This window comes from Falco naumanni, chromosome 2, assembly GCF_017639655.2.
Source record: "Falco naumanni isolate bFalNau1 chromosome 2, bFalNau1.pat, whole genome shotgun sequence".
Lineage (NCBI taxonomy): Eukaryota > Metazoa > Chordata > Aves > Falconiformes > Falconidae > Falco > Falco naumanni.
The window spans coordinates 107,579,700-107,600,161 of record NC_054055.1 but is presented as its reverse complement, the minus strand read 5'-3'; the positions used below and the strand labels follow the sequence as shown (position 1 = coordinate 107,600,161).

The window sequence follows — 20,462 nt, the reverse complement described above, 5'->3', positions numbered from 1 at the left end:
CCTTCTAATGTTGAACTGTATATAAAGTGAAAGCAGGTTTAAAACAGACTGTTATAGAAAATAAATCAGCATTATTTTAAAATGCAAAAGGGTATGCTTGAACATTCAAGATTTAGTCCACTAAATTAAAAAAGAAAAGAAAAAAAAAGAAATCATTTACTAATGCTCAGCTGTCATTACTGAACTAGAAATACATGTTGCAGTCTGCAAGAAAACATAGCATTGCCCTGATTCAAAAACTGTTATTGGCAGCACTCATTCTCTTGAAAGGGGTTTTGACAACTAACAATGGCAGAATTAGGCCTTTGGTGGGAACTAGGGAAAGGCAGGTTCAGATACAGTTTTCAGTAACCTGCTAAAATCATAAGATACCTTTCTATAGTACCTGGGTTTAAAATCATACCTACTTCTCATGCCTGTATTTTACAAATGCATATGTGGCTGTATGGTTACAAGTTACTCTGCTGTGTCAGACGCTATGTCTAAAGATGCAGTATTTATCGATGCATTCATTTAGAGTATGTGAATTATAAAACTGTTTCTGTGTCTCACCTTTCTGAATTGCTGGTTATTGCCTCAAAGGACCTGTTTTCAGTCTGTTGCATAGGACACCTGACGTTCAGCCTGTGGTAATTTGTATCGTACTGCTTGCCGGTCACAGGAACGTATTTGTTGTAGAACTTAATTCTGAAGTTTTGCAAGGTTGCGTTTCGACTTTCATTCTTATTATTAAGGAATAGTATTGATGGAAGGATTAGTGAATAAAATATACAAATTAACTTCTTTGCTTTGATTAATAGGCGTAGTTTAATCAACAAGTTATTGTCAGGCAGTACTTAGATGCCTTGTAATATGAAGAAATAGCTAAGCAGTCTTTATAATGTTGTACGGGAGCTGCACTCCAGTGAGCCTCATTGCTTTTCGGATTTGGTGGGGTGATTTTTATTTGGGGTTGTAGTACCTGATACGAGCTCAGACACAAAGGACAAACCTGTATTGTTCTCTTCTGTGTCACATCCAATTATGGATTCCAGTCTTGCCTGCTCTGTGCATGCTATAGTCAGATGCAAGTTGTGAGGAGTTGAGAGTTCATCGGTAAGGCAAAGTGTGTGCAAAAGGACATTAATTCCTGCTGAAGACAAAACAATGTTGTGCCATCAATCTGTAACAATGTTTTTTCTTCCTTTTTCAAAAAAAACAACTAGTTACAACTCTTTGGCTTGTTTGGTGCATCCACCATTTACGCAGTTATGTTTGAAGTAGCTTTCTTTGCAATAGACAGTAATACTTTTACTCTTTAGTACTCATTCTTACATTGCTTCGTATATTTGTTTATTTAAAGTTTTCTGCAACTCAATTTAAAAGGAAAATTTAATCAACAGTACCAATTGGCATAAACCCGTAGATCCGATCTTGTGTTGAAACGTACTGCACAAGCTCGCTTCTATGGGTCTGTGTCAGTATGGTGATCTGGCAAAAGTTTATGTAGCACACGCTGCAGTGGTATTTGACAACAAGTCCAAGTTAATGTACAAAACTATATATACTGGTTTTGGAATGCTTCTTTTGTCCAGTGCCTTATCTTCAAACTTGATTAAGTACTTTGTTCATTTACCAGTTGCTTTAAGCACCTTTAGCTTAATATCTTATTAAAATTTACAAAGAGATGTGAGGGAATTGTAGGGTTTCCAATAAGGGAGAGTAGGATATGTTATTTTTTGGCTTATTAAATATACCATTACATGGTATTACATTTAAAAAAATACAGAAAAAAAAAAAACAGGAAGAGTTTTATATTTTATTTTAATGTAAAATAAGACCAAATAGTCATTTCTTTCCAGAAATGTAGTTGGACTTGCTTAATTTCTATCAAATATGTATGTGTATATCTATACAGACAAGACATAGATGTATATATCTGTATACATATGTAAACAGGATAGAGCAGAAATTCTACCTCTGCAGTAGAAAATTCTATCTAAGAATATGCCTTACTGTCTGAAAAGTGGGGAATAACTGCAGTTGAAAGCCTACCCCCATGGGAAATATATAGCCCTGTGGCTGCTGTCACATTTCAAAGAAAGGCTGAAGAAGCGAAGAAGACTTTATGGTCACCGTTGGAAGCTGTGTGCATCCGGGTTGAGGTAGTAGGTTGTATGGTTTAGAGTTACACCCTGGGAGTTAACTGTACAACCTTCTAGCTTTCCTTGGAGCACACTTGAGCCATCGAGGAATTCATCACCACTTTAATCTGATCAGGGAAAGTATGCAAAAAGGTATTGTGTCACGGCTGTACATAACAATCACTCTGAGGCTTTATTGACGCTGAAATAGTCCTGATGACTTGATTATTTCATTTACATCCTGTTATGAACAATACTAACATGTTGGCTTAATGGACTGTGACTACGTACTGCAGACACTTAAGGAAAGACCGATGGTGATTTTAATTCCATTAATTGGAAAGCTTTAAAAGTTTATTTTGATTTATAAATTCAGAAAAATATCAAGTATTTAACACTTTATTCTTTCTTCATAGAAATAGCTTATCCTATAGAGTTGGGTTTTGTTGCTGTTGTTATATAGGTGCACATTCTTTTTAAAGGGAAAAGTTCAGTTTTTTCTGTCCTTATACTACTTTCCAAAAAATATGGCACACTGCTGCTTGGATAGCGGTGGGCAGTGGCACAAGTGGATCCTAATCTTCCTTGATTTTATGATATTCTTTCTTTGTGCCTGAAAAACTCAGTGTTATGATTGCAGATCCAAATGACCTGCAGCCCTACTTGTGTTTCCACCTTGTTGTGATTCATGTGCCGCTCAGTCTAATCCTGCTTTGGGGTCTCAGCACCTGTGTCCTTACACAGTGTGTCAGCTGTCAGCCTGACACTGACCCACAATGCCCTTGTCATTTTTGGCCCCAGCTGAAGTTCTGACATATCTTCCTAACTCAGCAGGACTTGGAGAAGTCACATTCCCTATGGGAATTGTTCCCATAAGCACTGGGCACTGTTGGTGGCAGCAGCTCCCAGCACCAAGTGCTTCCACCAATGTGGGTTGGGTGCCACAGACAGAATTAGCCCTCCTTAGCTCCTGTGTTAGCTATATGTTTGGCATGCCATTTTTAAAAAGCAGTATCAGAATGCACCAAGGCAAAAAAATGTGTATTTTATCCCAATGTGAATAGGGAGACGAAGGTGTGCTTCTGGAGTTTTATGCCCCAAGTTGTGCATTCCCATTTCATGGTGGGTTTCAGTCTTCCTTATCTTGGAAAAAGAAAAAAAGCCCTTAAGATGTGTACATCCATTATGCAGGTATCATATCAAAGAGAGAAAAAATAGTGAGTGTTTTCAAAGTTTAGCCACTGCCAGGAACGGCTATGAAATCAGTGGGAAAAGGACAGTGCCTGTGTATCCATCTATCAAGTGAGGCCTGCTTCTGAAAATGACCTTACAGATGAGGTCTTCTCAATGTGATGGAAGGCATTGCTGCCAAAGTAGGAGCATCTGGACCAGACAGTGATGCTCATTCCAAAATAGTTGGAAAAAAACTGATGTCTGTTTCCATGATCTTTTCAATGAAAAGTTAAAAGGAAAAGAGCTTAGTAATTTACTACTATAGTAGTGATAATTTTGCTGGAAAATTATTTAAGGTTTGTTGATTGATATAAAGCAAAAGAGCCGAGCCATGCCCCTGTGGTGCTGTGGTCAGGGGGGCACCACTGATGCGGGCCAAGGGAATGCCAGACTCCTGTGGGCTAAGGAGAGGGTGAAACATGTCTGTTCTACATGGGGTGAGAGCTGTTCTCCCGGAGCTCCAATTTAACAGCAGATAGGTCCTTCTCCAGGGTATTTTGAACCCCTGCATTTCCTGTTTTACTTTTATTGCAGGTGGCCATACCAAAATATTTGACATTTGCAATGTTTTATTGTTTTAGGTTTTGCATCAGCAAGGAAAGTTAAGAGTGTTTACTTTAAGTGGATTTCATGCTTGCTTGTGTTTTGGTCGTTCTTTTCCTTCCAGTTCCGCCCATTCAAAAAATTACTTGCTTACAGTGCTCTATGTTTGATTCTTTCTACCTCAGCTTAGGGCTTGCCTAACCACTTTCTTAGACAAGGAATTAAAAAGAGGAGAGGAAAATGGATTTAGTCTCTCTTTTTAATAGCATTTATTTTCAGTGATTAATGTTTGTAATAGGAAATTGGTAAAGAGGATCTGCATGACAGTTAGGGGGATGTACAATGGATCTTAAGCCTGTCTTAAAATGTGTGGGAAAGGGGAGGAGGTTGAGTGAATCAGGGCTACTCTGAGGTAATGGAAAATGCTTAAGGAAGCAGTGACTAAATGGGGGGATAGAGAAGACGTCTCCATATACCAATGAAGCTTAACAGGGACCACTCACAATCTGAATAAAACTGGAGCATCTTTGTGGATTCAAAAGGACCCTGGTCACCAGTATGTTTTCTTCCTTTTCTATTTTAATTTTTTTCTTTTATAGTTTAAGTCCACTGGAAAGAAACATTGTAATTGCTGTTTTCTGCCAACAGAGCAACAGGTGTTAAATCCTTTTATATTAATTCTTCAATTAGTTGCAAAATAAGGACGGATTGTTTATCCTAAGCTGAACCGAATAGAAATGACTGATGCAGAAAATGTGGGAATGTTTCATCTGCCCTTCAAATGCATGATAAATTTGTAATTCTAGCAGGCATAGTTGCAGGTTACTATGCAAATATTCATTGCAGCATCGCCAGCTTTAATGAATATACATTTTTCTGTATTCTTTTCTCTGTTCTTTAGGGTTTTTGCCCTGTAACTTGCAATACATTGTTTTGTAAAAGTTATCAAGTTACAAGTAAAAATGAATGAGACTATGAGCTAATTTTGAAGCAGATTAAGGTAGAGAATGAAAAACAAAGGGGGAAAAAACGCTCTATTAAGAACAGCTGTATGGGGTTAGGTCTTCTGTGATTTCATTTTAAAGTCATAAAACATATTGTCTGTTTTAGACGAAGTCTGGCATTTTTTACCTTTACAGTGAGGTTGGAATGTTAGTCAGTCACGTAGTACTCGGCATTATATTGCTATGTTGTTTCTGTAGGAAATAAATGCACTTTATAACATGGTTACACACGGATGTGTTCCAGTCAAGGACCCATCTAACAGAGTTTGTTCCTATAAGTAATCCATAATGTTATCATCCTTGTGCCTTTACTTTGCTTCTTGCATATAGAAGAAATATCCGTTAGGTTATTTTTGGACAAACCTTGACATCAAAACAATCTGCGACTCCCAGTGGTTTTTTTGGGAGACACAGGTCCTCAGAGCTTCACAAGTTTGGTCCTAGAGAAAACATGGCTGCAGAGACACTGACCCACCGAACACCCTTTTATTTGCCACAGTTTCCTTGGTAAAGATTAAGCACGATCCAAGGCCTTAACCCTAGTTCCCAACAGAGAAACTTACAGCACAGTGAAAACCTGCTTTAATGCCAGATCCTGTTGTCTTAAGAGCTAAGTCACTTCAGAGGGCTGGGGAGAGTTTGGATTTCCTTCTGCAGCCCACAGCGCCTGTGTCCAGAGGCATGTCCAAAGAAAACAGAGTTAAAGGGACGTTTCTGGGTTAATAACCATGGGTCAGATGCACTAACAGAGCTTGGGTGTTTTGGGCACAGCCATTTTGAGACCTTTCTGTGGAATAAAGCTGCCATTAATCCAGTGTACCAGAGTAGGTAAAGCAAGTTTTTAGTAATTTTCTGCTGTTGAAATAGCACAAACCAGTCAAAAATATATGGGCCAATATAGTTGATATGGTGTATTTTAAATAATCTTACAGTTTTATGTTATCAAAGCTGAAAGTCATTATAAAATGTCCTTTTTTTCTGTAGCCGATGTACTTTCTGTTTTTGTCATTCCACTTCAACAAAAGAAAATGCTGAGTTTCACTTGGTCTCATGCTTCATTTAACTTTCTCTTGTCTTCAAATAAGTTGAAGTTCTTTAGAGATTTTTAGGTAAAGAATGTGGTAAAACATTTAAAAGCAAACCCAGAAAAGGTTTTCCTTGCAAATCTGTCCTTTAAAAATGACAAACAGCCCTTAGTAATCTCCAAAACCTGTTCATTGAAGCTCTTCAGCAAGAGACCTGTGATAGGTTGCTTAAATGATAAAGATGGAGTAGAAGTGCACTTGAAATTTTTCAGATTTTTTTGGATGTGGTTTCATATGATATTCATTTATCTATTAAGAGCAGCTTCTGGTATTTTTAATAAAACTAAAATTAAACACGTCTGGCAGGCCCTGTTTGAATGTGAATATTGCTTTTGTAGCACAGTTAAATACAAGATTGAAAAGCTAATGCTTTTGTACAGAAGATTTAAATTGTTTCAGCTTTTTGTCTTTTCTCATAGTAAAAATATTTACATCAGAGTGATCTTTTTGATAGAACTTAATTTTGTATAAGTCTTCTGAACATTTCAGCTGTATTTTATTGTAAATTATATCATTTATATGGAAATCTCAGGCAAATTCTTATTTAGTTTTGCTCCCTCCACCTCTTCTTTCATGCGACTTTCTAGAAACAGTAAGAGCAAGCCTCACATTGATGAAGTCTTTTCAAGAAAACTTTCAAAAACTGAATAAGAAGTAAAATATCATGCCTCTCTCTTTTCTAGCATGACAGTCTCATTTGTTCAGAAATACCTGTCTCCTGTCTCCCTATCCGTTCTTTGCAAATGTGATCAAAACATCACTTGATCTTACAGGAAAATTGGCGTGGATCCCATTGCTCTTTACTGCTTTTATTGCACCTTCTTTTGACTAGAAAGACCTCACCCCTAAGCAACTGTACTTTGAGGCTTTTTGACTAATGTAGTTGCCTGGCTTGAGTAAGATTGGTGCTCCAACAATTGCACCAAGGGCCTCAGCAGAAGGATACAGATACAAAATAGCAAACGAATAATTTTTCTGAGTCAGAACAGCCTTGTGGAACTACCTACTTTCCTTTTGTGGTTGAATGAAAAGTGGGTGGGTACTGGGTAATTTTTTGTATTTTCCTTCTATGTTGTAAACATATATATTATGTATATATTACTTTTATCTGAATGTTATGACTCCTCAGCTAAAGACTTTTCTCCATTGTTGCGAGTGATTTATCTGGGTTTATCTGTGGTTTATCGGGGAAATGCAGGTCCCTTCTTTTTTTTCTTTTTCCGTCATAGTATACTTTTGTTTTACACACAATCCTCCACTGGTCCTTTTTTGATTCTACTTGATTTCTTGACATCATGATTATAATGGCAAAGAAAGTAAAGCATTGCAAGCATATTGGCAACAGGGATAGTCTGGGAATACCCTGATGACTTGAAAGAAGAGTGGGATCACTGTCATGTTCATAAGGTTAGCAGAAAGCAAAAGCTTACTCAAACCAAATCCTCCATAAGACCTCTCTGTTATGACTCTCCAACTCTGGAAGGAGAATAAGCTGTTTGGTACTACCACCTTTGTAGGTCTGGCTTGAGACCATGGGATAGACTTTGCTCGAACTCTGTGTGTAATTTTTTTCACTGGACACTAAAATCACTATAAGGCTCTCTTTTCCCTAACATGCACCCAGCCTTGTGGTAACTGCAGTATCAAAACAGATATACATGTCTGAGATGACTGTCAATCTTGGAATATGTATGCTTATGTATGTATAATGTTAGGGGGTTTTGCATGGCACCACACTGCTGTGAAAACAATACAACCCCAAAATTCATCTCATTCATGTAATTAGTCTGCTGGGACAAATTTGTTAACTTCCCATGTTAGGAAGAAATCATCAGATCAGAATTTTCCTATAATAACTTCACCATCCCTTGAAAGAACTTCCCCTGTAGAGTAGGGAATAGCATTTGGACCACACTAAATACCTGTGAATGATTGGTTTCCCGGAAAGTTGCCCAAGAAATATGTTCTGTCTGGGTCTGGAAGTAGACTGTACAGTAGCCTATGATCAGGAGAGCTGGAGACATGTCCCGAACGTACCCCTACTATTAGTGTGTCCTGGGTTGAGGATCCTCTACTGCTACTTATATCTTAGCTTGTGCCACGAATCTTGCACTTTTTCAGGGTATTTCCACCTCCAGCCTCTCCACCTCTTCAAAAAGCCCAAATACACTTAGTTTATACAGCTGAAAGGGATTTACTCCATAAGTTCTTTGCACTCCCAGGTTCACCTGTGAGCTGAGCGTTTTATGGAGAGGAAGATTTTTGGGGTGTGGAATTTTTATTGAAGTCTGATTTATGCTATGTTGAACTAAAGTGTAACTAAGCTGCTGAAAAGGAGTTCTTTTCACAGCAAGGTTGCACACTTGGGCAGAAAGAGACACATGGCGGTTTTGAGGAACTTGTGCTAAGGTCATCAATCTTTGTGGAAAAGCTGGTTCAAGCAGCAGCTATGCCTCCAGACCCTTGTGTCTGAGGGCTGCTGCCGAAGCTGGTGTCATTGTGCAAGGACATCTTTGTGAGCTGGGGTATGGGGAGCAGTGGACTAATGTAGCTATGCAACTCTATGCTAAGTAATGTGCTTTGGTCCTTTGTCCAAATAAATCTTTCAATCTATAATTAAGCTAGATTTACCCAATGGTATGTATCTTACCATATTCACTTCTAATTTCTTCATCCCTACTGCCTAAATATGTACTTCCAGGTTGCATATTGTAAAGAACTACACTCAGACCACCTAATTCATGCATTGCCCTTGTGTCTTGTCACTGGCTGTATAGGTTATGTACAGGTCAGCCTGTATTGGTTATGGCCCACACAAACCTGGACATGAGACTGTATGCTCAAGTCCATCTGAAGTAACACAGCTGACAGTCTGGCTGCAGCTACAGGGAGAGTTTTGCCAAAAATGTGGTTTTTGTCTTTAGAGGGCATTTTACTCAGATTGTGACTTGTGGAGTACATGATTCCTGTGCTGATAAAGAAGTTTTTGAGAGTCATTATAAAGCACTGTATATTGTTCCTCTGAAGTGCTTAGCTTCTGATATAAGAATTTAGAGGTATCTTTTTTATTATGGCAGTTTTGAAGTATAACTGTACCAGAATGGCCAAAATGTAAATTTTAGTAATAAGTCTAAGAACCTAACTCATACTTTATGTAACATTTTTAAGTGACTCTACCTTTTTCTCAAAACCTCTTGGGCATTTAGGAGCCTGTATCCTGTTGATTTACCACATATGGGCAAGTTTTAAAAGAGAAATCTCAGGTGCAGAGGCATTTTTACAGCTTTTTGACCGTAACCTTCATAATGTGTGACCCAACTGCAGAATGTTAAATACGTAAACTGGTTGGTGCTGCCTCTAGGTCATCCTTCTGAATGTGAGACACTTACCTAAACATGGAGTACCAATATATTCTTAGCCACTTTTTATGAGAAAATAGTGCCCTAATTTCTCTCTTATTCCTATTATAAAGAAGACAAAATAAACAATGTAGTTAGAGACATGTGCAGCTTTGAAAAATTTGAGTGTTTAGTAAAATTTAGTAAAATTAAAATTTGGTTTAAAGCTTTACACTGTGTCCAGATTGAGGCCAGCAACTTAAACAGAAAGCAATTTGCACACCTGACACTCTTATTGATGATGATGCCAACCATGCAGGTGCTTGAAGGGGACATACGACTCCTTCCTTCCCTCCTCTTGCCCTGCACTGCAGGGAGGAGTTGTCTGTGGTGGGAGACTGTGCTGTCTCCAGTCTTCTGTTGTAAATGCAGGTGCTGGCAGGGAGCACTGCCTGGGCACTCGTGCCTCTGCCCGTAACAGCCAGCAGGCAGCATCATACCAGAGGCACTGGGAGCCCTTCCACATTGTTGGGGCAGGGCTGGCTCTCGCAGGCACAGGGGCTGCTGCTGCCCCAACACCCCACCAAGAACAGGTACAGGCAGTGTTGTGCCCGAAAGAAAGGAACCAAGCATAGCTATAAGTCAGGTTGGGGGTTTTTGGCTAAAAAAGTCCAAATATTGGTCTATGGAAGTAAACATGCAGTCTGCTTAATGAATGCGTTATTTATTAGCTGTGTGAGCTGCTGGAAATACCAAAGCGGATAAAGGCTGTGATTCAAGGCCACAGGGCTGGGCCCACACAGCTCCCTGAGCCAGGAGCCAAGGACATGGGAATCGTCGCCAAGGGGCGACCCTGGAAGGCCAGAGGAAACATTGGGCTGCACGCGTCTTCATGAGGGTGGAGGTTTATGTTAAGGATACCTTCTCATACATGGGGAGCAGCTGTTGTTCGTTATTATGTAATTTGATTTGACTCTAATTTAATGACAGTTCTTAGTAGGCAATGGGATTTGCAAGGCTGATTTCCAGTTTTATTGATTGGGCCTTTAATTTATTTGAACCTACGCTCACAAGTTTCATTGGAGATTTAATGCAAATCTGCAAAACCAGATTGGTAAGGAATCTTTTGATGGAACTTGAACTCAAATACTTCAGCAACAAGTCAGTGAGGTGGGGTGTGAAAATATTTTAAGAAATAAAATTCTTAGTTAAGCTTTACTTTTAAAATAATGGATTGGCAATGCTTTTCCTCCCTTGAGGATTTTTTTCCCCCAAACTCTTGTACTCGTTGTCTATTCAAAGGTAAATTAAAGATTATTTTTCCAGTTTTGTAGAATGAGCTTTTGAAGGGAAGATCTCAGAGGTTATCCTTACAAAACTTTCACCGAAAATAAGTAACTTGTAACTTCTGGAAACCTATGGTTTTATTCATTAGTAAGAAACTTACCAAATACAGAAAAAATTCTGCAGAACTAGCTGCCACAGTGTCCTAGTTATATTCGAACTGTATGTTTTATTCAAAGCAGAAATTGCAAAGCATAAAAATACCGTATCTGGTTTAAAAGTCTATCAGTTATTTTATGAAGACAAATTTATTTTTTTAATATTTACCAGTATATGTTCTAATATATAATAATATATAATAATATAATGGTCTGAACAAGGAGGAGCTAGCAAGGGATTAATTAATGGTAATTTTTCATTTACCTTTTCCAAAACCAAATCTTTGCATCCAAACTAATCAATGAAGAAAGCAGCAAGAGGCACAGAGTGTATCTGTGTGGGAGGAAGGGAGGAATAGGGAGAATGAATTATTATGTGATAAGAAGTGTAAGAGGATGTAAGAGGAGGAAGGAAATTGAAGAGGCATGCAGAATAAGAGAGGATACAAAGAATGGGACTGTAGTGGCTGTGTATTTGTACTTAGAGAAGTGACTCTGGGCATGTAGGTAGAGGAGTTCAGGAAGGTGGAAGAAACAAACTTGAAAGGTGTAGAGAAAGGACATGAGAATGTTGTAGCTTCACATCATTGTGCTTCATTCACCTTGGTACATTTTGGTAACTCTAAAATACTGATTTTGTTTATTGGACAATAAAAGTTAAATTTATTTAAAGAAAAGAAAGAAAGAAAGATTTACAGGCAAAAATTTTTATTTGTAAATAAACAGAAGGTCTCATGGAACTAAGTTTTTGTATTGCCTGTTCAATTTCTTTTTTTTTTTTATGAGCAGAAACCCCACTATACGTCTAAATTAGAAGGGTGGTAAGTCTGAAGAGCAGTAGTTGAGGGTAGCATACATTCCAGACATATTGAAACCATCTCAAAATGATCCCACACTCTTAAGCATTAGGAACCCTCAAAATTCAAAGCTACAGGTAAAGTGAAAATCCAGGGCACACAGATAACATAACTCTGCCTAATACTGACACAGGCAATGTATCTAATGATGTTTGTTATTTCAGTCTAGTCTAGGACAACGAACACTGAATGCATGATAGCCGTGTTATTACTGCACAGTGTCATCATAAGGGGAAATGTAGCTCATGTGGGTGCCCTTCCTCTGCTTCTGCTCAGACTATTTGTGAAAATTAGATATATAAAACACTCAAAAGCCGGAATCAAAAACAATAGGATAACCTCGGCTTTGATAGGAACTGTAATTAATCTGCAGCCTGTTACCACAAAACTTAATTTAGGGAAATTCCTAGTTAGAATCAAGAATGTTAAACATTTGTGTGAATAAGAACAGTATGTGCAGTGGCGCTAGAAGTAGCAATATTTCTGATTCAAACCATGCACTGAAGAGTTGTTGAGGTTACAGAACTTCTTCCCTTTTAAAATTAAGTGCTTTATGAGAGAATGAAGTTATTGACTGCTGATCACTTCCAGACACAGAATGGCGGTCTATTGGTCCCTACCAGAGTGTACTAGCAGTTCCACATGATACATATTAATGGAATATCTCATTAATTCCCTAAATATCACTAAACTGGTCAAGTCATTAGAAGTTTCCATCTCCTTAAAGAAAATCTAGCTGCTTCAAATTTTTCAGCTCTATGAAAACATCTGCAGAATATGGAATCTGTTAAAACAGCAGCATCTACACTGTGAGATACCGAGATTTTAACCCTAGCTGTTTTTGTTATGGAGATCAGCATATTCAGCATCCAAATGGAGTTTGAAGATTTTTATCCAGATCATTGTTTTGAGGAGAACTCATGCATCTCTGTTCTATACATGAGCACTACCTTTTGTATCCCATAAAACCAGAAAATGTCTATGTTTATGGTTTGAGTTATAAAATAATGTTATTATGTATTGTCAGAATTAGATTTTTGTGTTGTAAGGTTATTTATTTCTTAAATGGCTAAACATCAAGGGAGGCTTTTGCTATGGTTATGAAATGGTCAGTTATTATTTGCCTTCATCTTCATGCAAGGTATCCTCAAAGCTTTGGTTTTACATAAAGTGTAGCATTAACACAAAGTGAATCATATTCATAGGCACTTTTGAGAGGAAAAAAAAAATATTTTAAATTAATATTGTGTTTTAAGAGGCAATCCTAATTTACCAAATACTCATTTCTCATCAGAGAAAATTACAGTTATTTTACAATATTTATAAAATTTCATTGGAAGATTCTACTGACTAGTCTGACCATTATCAGTTGTTTCTCTTCTTTCCATTTAATGGAATTGTACTTATACCAGTCAGTCTCCAATTTACAGTTGCTTTCTGTTAATGCACTTTATATACTGCATCTCTTAAACATAGCTTCCTAAATCTGATATGTGATTATGTTCTTAAATCCTGATAGTACATTTCTCACTGAATGAAGTCTAAGTGAAGACATTTCAGAACTTGTATTAGAATCTGTGCATAAAGAAAAGTAAGTATTCACCAATGGAAGTCTATATTTCAAATAATATATGCAAAATTAAGAAATATTAGGAAAGTCAAATTCTCTAAAATGCATTAGGGACATTATATTTATTAATGTGATTTTTCGCTCACAAATCCACAGTCAATACAAGAAAACTAAACTTTTCATTTCAAATGTGAGTGGATACAAATGCCTTAAAAAGCACAAAACCTACCTATATGAAGAAATAAATAAAATTCTTAATGAAGTAAGTTAAAATATTCAAATAAAATTCTAGACCATTCATCATTTATCAGTAGTGTTCACAACATAGTACTTTAAATACTGGAAATGTAACTATCTTTGTTAAATGCAATAACATTTGAAAATACTTGCTCTTCTAAAAACTGCTGTATGGTCTCAGAGCTGCAAAGGCCTTCAGCAGCTTTAAATCAGCTTTAAACTTTAAACCCATGGATTGAAGGAAATGTCTGTAAATATATTTGACAAATACTTAGGAACATTCCTTAATGAGAACATGCACATTCAATTCAAATTATGTGGAATGTAAGGTAGCCAGAACATTATCTAATATCTGCTTTTTTCTGCAACCTTTGTCTTCATTTATGTGGCTTTCATCTGCCTTGAAGTTCTATCAAAGAATCTAAAAAGAAAAAGAAAAAAATGATGGTAAGAGATGTAACCTTAGAGGAGGTTTTTTTGCATGTTGGTTACATGGCTGTAAATCCATATAATTTATATTATATTTTAAAATATTATTATTTCTTATTAATTTAAAGCTATTTGACAAAAGAACCGATTTCTTTGTTCCAGGATGAAATTTTCATGAATGTAGTTTCACCAGTTCATTACTTTGTTAGTCTAAGTTTCTTCATCTATACTCAAAAGAGCAAGGTAAATGATAAATGATCAAGGGAACACAGTGAATTCTTCTCCCTTCTTAAGCTATAAGAGATTTTCTATAAACTTGGAACTAGGAGTCCTCGCAGCTACCAAGAAATAGTTGCATTTAGCCAGACAATAGTTCTGTGCTAAAGGGAAATAGTTACATGAAGACTAAATGAAGACCATTAAAAAGGAGACATGGAAGTATATAAAGTGAACATATGAAGTCTTAACAAAGTCAAGTTCTTTCAGAAACAAAATTTAATTTAATTTTTATTATTAATTAATTTAATTTTTAAAAATGTAAATGGAAAAAAGTATTTAAAAATAATAAGCTGCCAAGAGAAATGGACCTTGTTTCTGTAAGTAGGAATGGTCAAGGCCAAAGGAGGAATGAAATATTAATGGCCATCTATTAGACAAAGAAAATTATTCTACAATATTTGACTCAGTAATCCTAGAAGTCCTTGTACTTGTATGTCTTAGCATCTTCTGAATAACATAATCCGATGTTTAATATTAGTGTTCATTTGAAACTGAAAAACGACAGTTCAGAGTTAATCAACAAAAGATCATGAAGGAAAAGTGAATAATTAGAAAATGAAGACCATAATGTAAATCTTTATTACAATTTTTCACCAATTAATGTTTGCAGGCTAGCTGTCTGAACTGTTACCTTTTTGCTTACTTGTATAATTTGTTGGATAAAATCTATTATCTAAAGATAAGTCAGCTTTAATACAGCAGTTCAATGCCATCCATTTAAAAATATTACTATCATCAGTATATGGAAGAAAAGTAGAACTATTCACTGCCAGGACTACAATTCACAGCATTACAGAAAAATCACTGGACATTTCAGTAGAATAAATGTGATGTACCTTTAAGCGAGATACATCCATGTACAAGGCTTTACTAAAACATCCATCAAGCATTACTGAATAGCTAGAAAAACACAGAAGTACTCACTGAGTACTTTACCTCACTGAGGTCTTTAAAAGGCCATTTGTAGTCAGGAAAGTATTCAGATTTGTTACTCCGAAAACAAATATCCTTGTGTCTTTCTCCTTGTGCACACCTCTATTTAATACTTTTTCCACAGACAGCTGGTAACGAACAGGATGTACCTAGGGTCTGACATCCTTTTGTGACATGACATCCATAGTGAAAAGCAGGAGCTCCAAAAGAATTAAATGGTTTATCCGAGCTCTCATGCTAGATGTCATTATCATCATCGGGATCAAAAGACAAGCCTTCTAACTTGCCAAAATGATAGCTAGTCCAAAATATATGAAAGTTCTTTCTGGTCAGTACGTTAAAGGCCTAGCCTCTGCTCTAAATTAAAAAGCACCATCTCACCGCTTCAAGGCCATGTATCACATTGGAATGTGTTTTCTTTATCAGTGTGATGTTTTCACATTGCATTTTGTAATGAAGTAATTATGCAGCTTGCCCCACAGTTCTTTAAATTAATGCATAACTTATATTTAATAATAACATACATTTAATAATGCTATTTCATTGTCATAAATATTAAAAGCTACATAATGTATGCACATATAAAGACTGCAGTAATGAAGGTGTTTTAAATGAACAACATTGATTGAAATTCAAGTGCTGAGGCTCAATGGATCCTGAAAGTAAAACTGACTGTACGAATAAAACTACAATTGCCTTTGTTGATCTTCATTGTCTAAGAGAAGAGGAATACAGCATATGAACAAGGGAGATGAACAGTGATGGAAAATTTCAAACTTTCTTATTTAAATAATCTGCAATGTTGATGTTCTGTTAAGGAAGGTGATGGATTGCCTTGCAAACGGCAGGCAAACCTCACCCATTCTTTATCCTCACCTGTACCCTGGCCCTTTTCTATGGCAAGGACCACCAGACCTGCCAGACATGGCCCTAAAAGCTCCAGGTCCATCTGGAGGAGAGCTCTTTTGTGGTGGGAAACAAGGAAATGGCCATTAGGCTGTTTTCCAGGCAAGCCCTAGGGAGGGCAGGAACTCTGAGCATGCCAGGGCACAGCTGGAAGAACCCCAGCTGGCTGTACTGGGGAGGTGCCAGGCAGTACTGGAACTCATGGGCAGCTGAGCGTTCCCTGCTAGGACCTAGGCAGACTCAAAGAGATGACCAAATTATGTGAGGAGATACAGAGCAGGCCAGGATAAGGAGGGCTTAACACTGGCTTAAATCCCACTTGCTGCAAGATGTGGATTGTATGTTCTGCACCTTAGAAATGACAAATTTAAAGTGTTTATGTGAGCAGTGTTCTCTTAGCTTTTTTAAGTATGTGACAAAAACCTAATAATCCCATATTGCAATATTCAGACACAAATTTCAAGAATCCCGCAACTGTGGGAGTAATATTTGACACATGGGTGGGAAAGGGTTCGGCCATAAAATTTACAGTTCAAGAATATAAAAGTAGAAGTTAAGAAAGGTTAAAGTCAAAAAGTATCTAGGTCTGTGGATTTTGATGCTGCTTGGAGTTGCTCAGTTGCTTTGCTTGTTGTATGTGGTTATTAATGTAATTAAAAGGTCTCAGTCTCTGTAGCCTATGAGAGGGACTGTACAGCTCAGTTCTTGCATTAAGCAAAATTACTTTTGGAATAATGTGGTAAAGTATATAAACATTTCTTATTCAGATGTGGCTGTGTTTTAGTTTCTGTACTGACAAACTGAATAGTAGCAGTCCTTCAGTACTGAAGAATTGAATAGTACTGTGACAAGATTTCAGAAAACTATTTCAGATTATTTCAGTGAAGTATATTTCTGGGCAAGGGAAAGAAATATAAAGAAACTAGGAGGTAGAGGAGGCTCTAAGAGAGTAAGATGGTAAAATGTTAACAAAAATATGATAGTTACCATGGTTTTCTGCAAAAGAAATTAATTCTTCACTATTCTATTAGTTCACTTTTTGCACATTTTTTTTTTTTTTTAAGAAGCTAAAAAATGAATCGGTCAACAATTTTTGGACTTCATAAAGCTTTCTCCACAGGAGCAGGTGCTAACGAAGCTAAGTAGTCACCGGGGGAGAGGGAAATCCTCATCATGGGGTAAAAACAGCTAGATGAAAGTCTAGAGTGAAAATATTTAGTCATCTTCCTCTATGGCTGAAAGATTTCAGTGGGATGCTCTATTGTTTCATGCTATGATGGTTGTTATTTAATACGTGTACTAATGAATTGGAAAGAAAGTTAGGCAGTGAGATGGCAACATCTGCAAATTGCACAATTAGCTATGTTATCAAGTCCAAAACACTGTGTGGGGAACTTCAAAAGGGAACCCTCAGAACTACAGCAGTGGATGACAGTGTCAAATGAAATTCAGCAGTGATGTATGAAAGCTAGCAGGCATTGAAAGAAGTGATCTGAACTATTTATGACCTCTGTTGTGTTCTAAATGAATTTTAAAATACCAGGAAAAGAGTCATTGTGGACAACTCAATAAACCTGTGATCTCTGTTAAGGTTTCAGTGGCCTTTCCCCTATGTTTATAAATCCTTCAAGTAAAAGAATCCTTTTGCCACAAACCAAGAAGCAATGGCAACAAGATCCTATCTGCATGTTATTAATTGGCATACAGTACAGATGATAGCATATAATGCAGCATCATCTCTTATTTTGACTGCTGTAGTAGAGAAGAAATGAGCAAAAGGAGAGAAACAATATATTTCCAAATAAATATGTTGTACCTTTTTCCAAAGTATAATAGTAAGTGAAGATTCAGTGAAAGTGAGGAGATGCAAATTTTACGTATGTAAAAAGAATATATTTTCTCTGTTAAGTAAGTCTCTAAATGTTAGTCACTGCAAGGGTCCAAACTTGTAGGTGCTTTCATTTGGGAGGGCAATTTAAATGTGTAAAGCCAAACTGAAACCAAAGTGCTTGCAGGACGAACCATTACAGCGTGCTGAACATCCCATACAGATTCTTCTGAGTCAGAAATTCAGAGGAGACGGGTAACAGTGAAGGTCTTAGTTGAGTCCTTCTGTCCTGTTGTTTCCTCTATGGTGCAAGAACTTCCCTGTCTGTGGTGCTGTTGAAACAGCTGGGGGGTTTCTGTCAATCGTCCTTGTCCCTTGCTTATATTTTAGTTATGACTTAACACAGGGTTTACAAAGTTATGCCTGTAATTAGTCAGATCGTTGCTCTTCTGCATCTGTTAGGCACATGCTACATGCATCTCCCTACAGTTTAAAGGTAAGGATAATAGTAAATCTTATATGGTATAAACAAATGAACTACACAGTTGTACAAGAAATGTACTAGTTTTACCATGAGCAGTCACACAATCACAGCAGTGATCTTCACACAGTATCCTTCCAAATGGAATAGATGAAAGAGAATAAGGAAAATGTAAAATGAGCAACATTTTTTAGTATTATGTGCAAAACTGATTAAAATAGATTTCAAGGAGAAAAGTGCATTACGTAGTTGCTCAAACAACCGTACTTTTCAGAATGTTTGTAAAAGAGTGAATTTGTAGAAATCCATCAAAAGGTGTTCATTAAGGTGGCCATGATTCATTCCCTTGATGGAACTTTTGGTGCAAAGGTTTTTGTAGGGCAGAGAGGTAAGAGGTCTGACAAGTCTTTTGTTAAATTAGCTTGAACTTGGTGTAGGTGGAACATGCTCACATATATCTATTGTTCAGCATAAAGAAAAGGCTCCGAATTTGCCTAAACTTACATAGCTGTCTTGTCTTTTGCCAGGCTGTCCCATATCATAATTGCAGCAAAGAATCTCATAAAAACCCCAAACCAAACCGAAGAGATGAGTTGAAACCTTGAAATAGTCACTCTTAACTCCAAGGCAAATCCATGCACTGTTCTAATCTCTGCCTTCTTTGCTTCTATCTGGAAGTGGTGTCTCGCCCTTTCATATACTTGCCTTTAAATTCCTAAATTCCCTGTTTCCAACATTAAAAGTTTTTCATCATTCTTTTGTCATTAAATAGTCCTCTTAATCCCTAAATGCTTCCTGTTCTTTTTTTTACATTATTTTAAATATTTTGAAATATTTTAGAATATTTTCATATCCTCATAAAAACCTCTATTCCCTGGATTAGGATAAGGAGGTTGCGGAATTCTCACGGTGATGTTGCTATCACTGTCTCCTTTCAATCCCTATCAAGGCAGGTGAAACTATTTTCCCTTGAACTGCTGCCATGCTTTGAGCTACCTCCTCTCTATTGATTCTTGCCACTCCTGTGGTTCTTTGACTTCCTTATTTTCATATGAAAGCACATAAAAATTAGAGGTAAAAATGATCCATTATGCTTACTGAGCCAGTGAAGGATTAGTCCATACTCGTGTTTGGTGTAAGCTAGTTTTGCAGAAGTTAGCCATTATCTTGAAATAATGTTTCATTGTGAAAAAGAATTCCTTGTTACACAAATAGAAATTCTTATTCTGATATGTATGACTCTGTATGGAAAAACTCTGCACTTTTGCTGTGGAAATAATGCCCAACAAATACTTGTAAGATGTTGCTGTGCAAGTACTTAAAATATTTACATCTCTTGACAGTCCTCCAGTCTATGATAGCAGCTACCTAACACACCTGCCTTTTTCTGAAAACCCTCCAGATTATTCAAAGTGTTTCTGATAACAGTATGGCCAGAATGGGATGAGCTAGTGAAAGTTCATTTGACTGGTACATCTCATTTGAGACTAATTTTTGGCCATACCTCAGTAGCCATGGCAAATAAGAAACTATTACCTTAAAGTTTGTTTGTGTATAGGTTATCTCAACAAACCAAATTTATATAGAAAACAATTATGTAGTGCAAGCTTTCTGCCCAAGACTTTCTGAGTATGCTATGCAGTATTTTACTTTTATATCAAAATGGAAGTACAAATGTTTTTTGTAACCTATGATCACTCCTTCGGCATTGCCTTTTCCATGTATTTTCTGGATCTAGTCCAGATGTTGAGGTTATTCCCTGCAAAATGTAAAATTAACTTAATTTTTATCCAAAATTAAGTTCAAATATTCTTTATCTGCAGGTAGACATGTCGAGATCATGTTTGTATACCCAAACATGAGCTAGGATTGTGATATTCAGGACTCCACCAGTTAATTTACTTTCCGTTACTGGTATGGCTCATCCAGCTGGCACTGATGCCTATCACTCTGCTTTTCCCACTGATCTCTTTTCAAAGCTGCTAAGACCATGGTGGTCATTTTTGCATTGATTGGATGAAATTCACTTCAATGCAGACTGCTTATGTACATACTTAAATTTAGAAAACAGATGTTTTATGACTATGAAAGACTTCAAAATTCAAATTTCATATATGGTCTGCATATGCTTGCTTTAAAAATTTCTAGTTACAGTCACTTCAAATATTACCAGT

The 20,462-nt window shown here is 36.9% G+C and overlaps 1 long non-coding RNA gene across 2 annotated transcripts in view; it reads left to right on the top strand.

The window, feature by feature from the left end:
- Positions 1 to 20,462, top strand: part of LOC121083028 — a 331,847-nt gene that overhangs the window by 293,008 nt on the left and 18,377 nt on the right. The gene's annotated exons all lie outside the window — the stretch shown is intronic.